Source organism: Notamacropus eugenii, chromosome 3 (assembly GCF_028372415.1).
Source record: "Notamacropus eugenii isolate mMacEug1 chromosome 3, mMacEug1.pri_v2, whole genome shotgun sequence".
Lineage (NCBI taxonomy): Eukaryota > Metazoa > Chordata > Mammalia > Diprotodontia > Macropodidae > Notamacropus > Notamacropus eugenii.
This window is the reverse complement of record NC_092874.1, coordinates 272,667,001-272,677,674: the sequence shown is the minus strand read 5'-3', so window position 1 is coordinate 272,677,674 and position 10,674 is coordinate 272,667,001. Positions and strand designations below refer to the sequence as shown.

Sequence of the window (10,674 nt, the reverse complement as noted above, 5' to 3'; positions counted from 1 at the left end):
AGAATTGGCTAAATCAATATCAGTATGTTCTCTTTCAGTTCTAAATCTTTTATGGCTGTTCAGCTGTTAGACTCTTTGTGTCCATGGTTGGGGCTTTCTTGGTAAAGATACGGTAGTGATTTGCCATTTCCTTCTCATTTTTCAGATGAGGAAACTGAGGCAAACAGGTCAAAGTGACTTATAGCTAGTAAGTTCCTGAAGTCAGATTTGAACTCACAAAGATGAATCTTCCTGAATCTAGGTCCAGCACTCTATCCACCATGCTACCTACCTACTCTAGTTTTAAATCTCTTATCTTAAAATACTATGATCCTAGCTTTGAGAATTAAAATTGAAAAGGTTTTGCATAAACAAACCCAATGCAACCAAGATTAGGAAGGAAGCAAAAAACTGGGAAAGAATTCTTGCAACCTGTGTCTGTGATAAAGGCTTCATTTCTAAAATATATACAGAACTGAGTCAAATGTACAGGAATACAAGTCGAACCAATTTATTTTTGTACATCAAACAACCTTTAATGAGGATGCTGGTCATCAACTAAATAAACAGCTCAGAGAAAAGAGTGTCAATAATGGAAAGACCACTGACTTCAAGGTTAAAGAAGTTCAGTTCAAATCTTGACTCTGTCACTTGCTGCCTGTCAGAGAAAGGGCCTCAAGCTCCAAGGGTCTCAACTTCTTAATCTGCAAAATGAAGAGGTTGGACCATATGGCCTCAAAGATCCTTTGCAGTTCTAACTTTCAAAATCCTATGAACAAAATGGTCATTCTCTTAATGTCCCCATCAGTAGTGAATGCAGTCTTAGTTTCACTTTTTCTTTAAAGCTAACTAGCCGTTTTCACATACTTTATGTCACTTATAAAGTATATAGGGGGAAGGTAATACTACCCTCGATTTCATAGATAAAGTAGTTTAAGTCACTTGTCCAAAGCTAGGAAATAAAGAAAACAGAATTGGAACCCATCTTAAGTTATTATGTCCAAAATTCTCTCTACTACACATACTGCCTTAGGGACTTATTCACAAGGGCATGCATACATGTGATCAAAACAGTATGGATAGTTTGAGATTGTCATTTTGATTTTCCCCAGTATTTTCATAAGTACTTCAATGTAACATCTATTCTTGAGGATGTCTGTGGGTGTCCTTTTGTTTCATTTTTTAAAATAATCTTACTGTTGTCTCAATTTTTGTAGCATAAGCCATTTTCTTACTTCCAGATAGTCTTTAGCATCTAGTTAGATTTCATATACCTACTTCACATAAGGAATGTAAAGAATATGAAAAATTATTTGTGAAAAGATTGTCAGAAAAATTTAGGGGAGATTTTAAGCAAATTATTTTAGCTAGAGATTGTGTAGCATCCAGCCCTGCCCGTTCAAGATCCTCAACAAGTATTTATTGAGTAAATGAGTTTATTGAGAGTCATGACTCTCTTCTCAACTTCCATTTTCAGGACCCTAGTACTGAACCTCATTAAATTTCCCTCTTGACTATTGTAATGCCATCCTAACTTTCTTTTTCCAGTTCCATCTTTTACACAGCTGCCAAAATAACTTTCCTGGTAAACAGGCTTACTCATGTTATTCACCTGCTCAAATATCATATTGACTACCTATTGCCTATGACACAAAGTCAAAATTCCTTAGTCTTAAATATGATACATTCCATAATATAACATCATCCTAACTTTCCAAATTGATTGTAGCTTACTGATGATTCCCACCAACTAGATGACAATGTGAACCTTTTTTTCCTTTTTATAAATTTGTTTTCAGTTTTCTGCAATCACTTCTATAAATCTTAGATTATCTCCCTCTCCCTCACCAAATTTCCCTCTCCCCAAGATGGCATGCTATCTTATATGGGTTCTACACATACATTCTTATTAAATACATTTTCACCTTAATCATGTTGCATGGAAGGATTAAAATGAATAGGAGAACCCATGAGAAAAACTCAAACAAAACAAAACATAACACAAGAGAAAACATTCTGCTTCATTCTGCTTTTCAGTTCCATAGTTCTTTCTCTGGATGTGGATGACATTTTGCCTCAAGAGTCCTTTGGGAATGTTTTAAGTCCTTGCATTTCTGTGAAGGGCTAAGTCTATCAGAAAAATGCCTCACCATACACAAGAATAAAGTTCAAATGGATACATGATCTAGGTATAAAAACTGATACTATAAACAAATTAGGAGAGTAAGGAATTGTATATTTGTCAGATTTGTGGACAATGGAGAATTTTATGCCCAAACAAGAGATAGAGAATATAATGAAGTGCAAAATGGATAATTTTGATTACATTAAATTGAAAAGTTTTTCCCAAACAAACACAATGCAACCAAGATTAGGAAGGAAGCAGAAAACTGGGAAAGAATTTTTGTAGCCAATGTCTATGATAAAGGCCTCATTTCTAAAATATAAAGAGAACTGAGTCAAATGTACAAGAATACAAGTTGAACCAATTTGTTTTTGTACTTTCTCAGTTACATGTATTGACCCAAGTCATACCTTATGTTTAAACACATTGCTTCTTCCTCTCTATTTTAAATAATTTTCTTTCTGGAAAGTTCAAATCAGATGCCATTTCCTCCATGAAGTCTTCTCTGATTAACCCCTGTACCATTTACCTCAGATGATTTCTCTCTCCTCAAATTTCCTCACAGCACCTTGGATAGTTCCTTTAGTTTTATCATATTTACCTTGAATAATGACAGACTGGCCAAGGAAGGTTTACCACTTAGAGCTTGGGAAATAAATTCTGCTTACCACTAATCCACATGGAATTTTGGAGTACTTCTTCACAGATGTGTAATAGAGGAAGCCTTTCTCTACTGGTTTCAGAGCACGCAGACATTTCCTCTAACCTTTACCTATAAGATAACAAAAAGCCCTCCAAATGATTTTTGATTCAGAACCGAGCATATAATACTGAAGGTTCAAATGATTAATTCTGTCTTCTCTGGTGATGAGTGAGGATATAATGGCTGTGGTTCACTAGTTCAGAGAAAGACATTGTGCCCTTTCTCCTATAAGGTGACCATATGTCTGTGAACACATGACATTTCTCAGTTTTTTTCTCTCTGTTGTGTTTTCTCTTTCCTAACCTTAGATAAATGAAGATATAAAGTGAGATTGATGACATGAAGACCTTTGAAGTTTCAAATTTCTAAAGAGTCATCAAATGTCCTCTCAGCAATCAAAATCAAGGGCAGAAAGATCCTTGTCTGGGCAATTACCTGCCCTGAGGAGCAATCTGCTGGACTCAACTGCAATTTTAATTGATCCAAAAATGAAAAGGGCATTTGTCATATGCGGCACACCCAGAGTTTAACTTGGTGGGGACTTCTCAAAGGGAAGAAATAACTCTGGGTTAGGTGGAGAATTATTTTGTAGCAATCACTTTGAGTTCATTTTCACCAGAATCCAAGTGGGTGGGAGAGGGGAGAATATATCAAAGTTTTGTTTGTTGTTATTGTTTTTTTAGGTTGGTGGGAGTATTTTTGTATTGTGGTCTTTGACATACCTTCTGGGTAAATATTACTTTGTAAAACCAAATTAAGATTAACTGGTTAATTGATACTAAGGATAATATTATAAATGAAGATGAACAATACAATTATCAATACCTTTGAGTTACTCCTAGAATCCTGAGGGGCAAAGTAGAAATTGCTCCCTGGTATCCAGATTATGCAAATAAGCTTTAGCTAATAAGACTCAGTGCCAGTGCAATGCTTGTTTCATATATATTTAAGTAGATGTCATATTATCACACTATAAACTCCTTCAAAGGCAAGAGTTATATCATTTTTTCATATTTCTTTTCCAGTGCCTGACACAGTATGTTGCACATAGTTTGGTGCTTAATAAATGTGCTATATTTAAAGGGATGATGGGAATGGACTTTGAAATTAAGCATGTTATTAGTGTAAGGAATTTCTAGCATGAAAATTTCCTCCACCAATGTAAATAGGCAACTCTAGTAATTTATAGTATTAGAAAACCACTTAAGGAAATTAAGAGTGTAAGTGCCTTGTCCATGATCAAACACAACATACATTTTAGAGGCAAGACCAGAACCTAGATTTCTATGACTTGAAAATAATGCTGTATCCACAATGTCACACCGATTATTAGGAAGATATCACTTTGTGGCTGGTGAAAAGAAAATTATTAAATAGAATCTTCAGAAAATATGAGAAGATGCCACATTGGAGTATCTAGATTTACATAAATTAACTTGTGAAGAATGGAAACTCCCACTCTCCTGAATGCTACTGGACAAATGAAGGATCTTCCTCATCCAAACTCAATGTCCTAAGTCTTTCCTGGGTTTTGGCTGTCACTAATTTGAAAGTGGTGGATAAAACCAACATCTCTCAGCCTAGATATTTTCTTCCTTACCCTGGAAACATACCATATGTTGAATTAACCGTAAGATAGATTCAACTGCCTGGTGGGCTAAAATGGAGTAAGTGGGGAAGAATCTTTCTTTTTTTAAATTGGAGTCAGAAAAACTGTGTTTGAATTGCAGTTCTTCTACTTATTACCTGTATGATCTTAGGCACAATACTAGTTGTATCAGGTTGCCATTTTTTAATCTATAAAAGTAATTTCTTGAACTAGATGATTTCTAATCTCAAACTTCAGCCTTCTATCACTAATTCCCTTAGTTCATTCCTAAATATATGACCTCAAGTCATGTCTTATTCAAATTTAATATTCCAAGGATCTTGTTTCTATGAAGAGTTAAGATCAAAAACTAGTGTGGAATCATCTTGACACCTACATTTCATAGTAAATGAATCTCTAAGCATGACAGAGTTAAGATTTTGTTGCATTACTTTTTCTAAATTCTAGACTTGTGATTTTGTCATGTAGAGAACTCCATGTAGATCTGCAACTCATTGCTAACTATACTTTTAGAGAATGGCCTAAAGCACTGAGAGGTTAAATAATCTCCCCATGATGACACAACTAGAATGTGACAGTGTCAAGCTTTGACCTAGGTCTTTCTGATTCTGAATTCAGCTCCTCTATTCACTCTACTGCAACATTCAATACCTCCAATATTAGATACAAAAAATAAAATAAAATTCAGGGTACTTCACCTCAAACAATACATTTCAGACAACTTTCTCTGCTGTTAATACCCAGCAGCCTTTTATCTGGCAGCAAAGATGACAATAAACTCAAATCCCTAATGATCGGGTGAGTAGGGCTGGATGTTAACATTTTTCCCCCTGTATACATCAGAGAGTATTCCAGCTTGTTCCTTGTTTGTGACTTGAAGTCCAGGCAGCATGCATTTTGTGTGGGCGTTAATGTACAAGTGATCATCAGGAGAGGCATTACTTTGTAATTTTCTCCCACTTAGGAAGGCTGATTTACCATAGACACATAAAAATAAAACTGATGGACTTCAAGATGAAAAGTAAAGTTTGCCTTAATTTGGGATTAATGAGGATATGTGATTTACTACATACCAGTTATTTCTTATTAGTTTTTCTTTTTTTGTTTTTTGAAGGATTGTTGCATTTGCCCTTTGACTTAAAAAAAGAATAAAAAACAACTTCCATCATCAAATGTATTTTTATTCTCTTAGAAGTTGCATATAGACTATTTAAACTAAAAACATATGTTCTACTTGCAAAGCTGCATTAGTCCAGGCAGGGACAGTTAATAGGTCCATTATTTTGGAAATCTGTGAACATGATGACAGCCTTTAGAAATAGAAAATGAGACTTTAATTTTTAAGCTATAAAATGGGAAAAGTTCTCAGTAAAGAACATGTTTGCCATCTGATTTAATATGTCATAAAAATGTTTCTAAAACCATCAAATGGAAAGAATGAAGATAGGGTCAGCTTTATTGGGTCTTATTCCTGTCCATTTTTACCAATCGATTTCACTCATTTTTTTTTTAAGTGAAAACTTGAGTTCCCCCTCCTCATCCCCATCATGGCAACTGTCTAGACTAGACATTACAAAGTGAATATTGTTTTCCACTGGTAAACACAGTTCCTCCTTTTGGAAGTTGCCTATACTGATGAAGTCATATTTTCAACTGTCCCCTTCTCAAAAAAACATTTATAGAAGTCTCTTTTTTCTTTCTAACTTTCATATTTTGATCACAGTTTTATCCTCTGAATCCATAAAGAATAAGTCAAAATTGTCTTTCACATTATAACTCTTCAAATCGTTGATGGCAGTTAACAAAGCTAACATTTGTTAGCCAAGGATTCTTACCTTAAAGATCATAAATGTTATTTATTTGTAGGGGTGGGAGCAGGTGGATGAGTGGGCAGGTAGGTATGTGGTTGGGTGTATATAACTGTATTTTACTACAATTGGTTTATTTTATAATTCTATGAATTTTATTTTGTTCATTTTAAAAGCATTATAATGACAAAAATTACTCAGAAAACTGAAAATCAATATGGTAGAAATTAGTTTTAACTAGTACTTTATGCCATAGACCAAAATAATTTTCAAATGGTATGTGATCTAAATATAAAAGTTCATATTATTTTAAAAAGTAGGCAAGAAGAGAGAGAAATCATTTTCATGATTTTAAATAGGGAGAGTTATTAACTAAATAAGAGAGAGAATATAAAGGATAAAAATGTGATTTTTATTTCATAAAACTGAAAAGATTTTGCATGAACAAAATCAATGCATTTTGAATTTTAAGAAAAATTGTTAAACAGAGAAATATATTTCCAGTAAATTTCTCTATGAAGACATACAATCAAAGATATATGGGAAAGTGTTATAATATGTAAGAACAAAAGCCCCACTGTAATAGCTAAGGGATCAAAGGATTTGAACAGGTAGTTTTCAAAGGCAAACTATCAAAAATATATGAAAAAATGTTCACTAATATTGAACTATAAATCATTAATTATTGCTGAATTGAAAATTTAATCAACTTTGAGGTCCTGCCTCATACCCATAAAAGATGAAAATGGCAATTAATGAAGAGGTAGGTGGTTTTATGACAAGCACACTAATGCACTGTTGGCGGAACTGGAAATTGGTCTAGCCATTCTGAAAAGCAATTTGAAACTATTCCCCCAAAGTCATTAAACTATGTCTGACCCTTAACCCAACATGATCCCTAAGGGGAACCTAACCCAAAGACTAGGGGATGTTTTAGTTTATATTATAACATTTATACCAACATTTTTTGTTGTAACAAGAATTGAAAACAAAGCAAGTGCCCATCCATTCTTGAATGGCAGAACAAGCCATGGAATATGAAGATAACGAAATATTATTGTGCTATAAGAAATGACAAAAATGGTGGGGGGAGCAGAATTTTTTTTTTAAATGGGAGGACTAGTATGTACTTATGCAGAGGAAGGCTAGCAGAATTAGAAACACAGTTTAAACAATGACTATAATAACTTTAAAAAAGACAACTTTGAAAGACTTAATAATTATGATTAATGGAATGACCAACCATAACACCAGAAAATTGATGATAATGAATGCTTTCCTCCTATTGACAAAGAGGTGATGGTTGCATATGCAGAATAAGACATGCATTTTCATAGATGACTAATGTATGTATTTATTTTGCTAGACTATAGTTACTTGCTGTGGTGGGTTTTTAATTTTGAGAAGTCAGGAGTATATAGATAAGGATAGCTACACAAAATTTAAAAAAAAACTGTCGATGAAATGTTTTAAAAAATATGCACAATATAGGGAAGTTGAGAACAGGATATGGAACAGATGTGTTATTGCATTAAATTTAATATGCTCTCTACAAAACTATATTAATATAAATTCATAGTTTCATATTCAGCCTTCTCTGCAAATTAAAATGTTCATATTTGTTAATGTTTGCAAAGTTCATAATGAAAGAGGTTAAAAATTGTGGTATATTAATGTAATAGAATATTATTGAGCTGTAAAAATTATAAATAAGATAAATTCCAAAAATCCTAGGAAGAATGTTGTAAACAATTTCATAATGAAATGGGCAGACCTAGACAAAGCATTTATAAGATTACTATAATAATGTAAGGGAAAGCAACTTATGCTATAAATTTCTCATCAATGCTATGACTAAGTATGACTTCAGAAGACTGCTGCCCACTGCTTGGCAAAAATGGTGATGGACTAAAGGTGAAGGATGAGACATACATTTTGAAGCATGGCCAATGTATTGAATTGCTTTGCTTGAATATAGTTACTTATTACAATTTAAAGCTTATATTTTGGAAGGAGAAATGAGTTAGTGGGTAGTAATAGAGGTTACAACAAATAAGAGAAGCAAAAAGTGACAATAAAACTAAGTGGAAGAAAACAACAAGAAATAAATGTTTGGAAGAGGTCAGAGGAAGAAGTTCATTTTAACCTTGTCAAACTTAATGTGTACTTTTTTAAAAAATGATAATAACAAATTTATGATTTCATCTGCAATCCTTTTTTGCTTTTCTCTTTGAATACTTAAATGTTCATAGCTATGGTTGATTGTTAAGTTTATAACCATGACAGGGAGCAGGATGTGGTTTTGTGATTTCAATAATGCAAGAAACTCTCAGAAAAGGGAACTACCTCTTCCAAAACAAGTTTATACCTTTTCTGACACTTATCCAGAAGGGAGAAGAAATAAGGATTTAGCAGGTCCCTGCTCTATGCCAAGCTTTGTGCTGAGTGCTTTATAATTATTATTTCATTTGAACCTCATAACAACTCTGAGAATAGGTGCTATTCTTGCACCCATTTTATAGGTAAGGAAACTAAGTCACACAGAAATTAAGTGACTTGCCTAGGGTCATGCAGTTAGTAAATTTCTGAGGCCAAATTTAAACTCAAGTCTTCTTGACTCCAAGCCCAGCACTCTATCCACTGCGTCACCTAGAGCACTGAGTCATTAAGCAATTTGATAAGAATCATACAGGCACTGTGTCAGAGACAGGGCTTAAACCTGGGTCTTTCTGACTCTGAAGCAGGTTGTTTGCTTGCTATGCCATGCTGCCTCTCATAAATTCCTAATTTCTCCCTTGAGAAGTTCATAATACAGAAAAAAATTTCAATTTAAAGAGAAATAGCATACATACAAATAAGTCCATATACAACATATACAATACAATGATAAATAATTTCTGGGAGGTAAGACCTTAGTAAGTGAATTGGTAGGGAGGATCAGGATGTGCTCTAGGGAGAAGGTGTCACTTGATCTGAGCTTGGAAATTCTTTGAGGTGTGTGCAAGGACCTGGAGGATGGGGAATAAGATGGGTGGGAGTGCATTCCAGGAGCACAAGACAATCTGTCAGACACTAAGATGAAAAAAATATATATGTCATGTACTAGAAATGGCAAAAAGCCCAAGTGGTTGGAAAAGAGAGAACATGCTGGAAATTAATTTGTGATTACTCTAGAAAAATAGACTGGTGGCAAAATGGGAAAAGCTATAAGTGACAAGCAAAGAAAATTGTACTGAAATCTAGAAGCAAGTGGAAGCCATAGAAAATTCCTGAGTAAGAAATGACAACTCAGATATGTCCTTTAGAAATATCCATTTGGGAGCAGAGGGACACCAATGCATGCAGGCTTCTCAAGGGTGTCAACAGGTATAAACCTGAGAACCTGGCCACCCTGGAGCACTATGTAGTGACCCTGGCAAAGGAGAATTCCTATGACCTGGAGGTCAACTTGGCCATGCTCAAGCTATACCAGTTTAACCTGGCCTTATTCCAGACCACAGTGACAGCCCAGATTCTGCTGAAGGTCCTCACCAATCCCCCTCATACAGACTTCACCCTGTGCAAGTGCATGACTCACCAAGTTTATCAAAAAGAGTAGCCCATCAGACAGATCTTTCACTTGGGATACTTGCTGGAGACCTGTCATTTCCAAGCTTTCTGACATGCCCTAGATGAGAATATGGATCTCCTTCTCCTTAATGGCATCACAGGCTTTGAAGATTCCATACAAAATCTTATCTACATATCAACATATTGACTGCTGGCTACTGGCTGACATGTTGGGAGATCTGTCAGACAGTCAACTGAAAGTATGGATGAGCAAATATGGCTTGAACTCCAATGAGGCAGGAAAGGTTTTCATTTGCAGCCAAAAAGAGAGTATCAAGCCCAAGAACATTGCAGAAAAAATCAACTTTGAGAGTATTTCCAGCATCATGGCTTGCTCCCACTAACTCCTTCTGCCCAATGTCTCCTGTTTTCTACATTCTGTTTCTTCTTCCGTACTACCAAGATCTTAAACAAAATCCCTTTATTTCCTTAAAAAATATCCATTTGGCCTCCATGGGGGAGAATATATAGGAGAGAAAAGGTTGAACTCACCTCCCCCGAGTGTTTGTTAACCTAATGAAACGATATCAATTGACTTGATTCATGGATTATTTCTTTACTGTAGATCTTGGCCTTTAAAAGGAAATCCGGGAAGAAAAATAGAACTGAATAATAGGCAAAATGGTACTAAATGGAGAGGGCAGACTTGGTTCCATGGATGGAAGCCTGTATGTTTCTGTGACCTCTTCACGAAACCAACCTGAGATGGCCACAGATGGAAGCAGTGGAATAATTCCTGAACAAATAGGGCCTGGATAAGTAAAACTTAAAAAAATAAAATTTCATTCATGAAGAAGTTGAGATCAAGGGCCAAACAGGATTGAGAGCCAAGGAGCAGCAA

At 34.8% G+C, this 10,674-nt stretch overlaps 1 pseudogene; it reads left to right on the top strand.

Annotated features, from left to right (window-relative positions):
* Nucleotides 1-9,504: 9,504 nt before the first annotated feature.
* LOC140532043 (eukaryotic translation initiation factor 3 subunit K pseudogene) lies at nt 9,505-10,177 on the top strand (annotated as a pseudogene).
* Nucleotides 10,178-10,674: the final 497 nt, after the last annotated feature.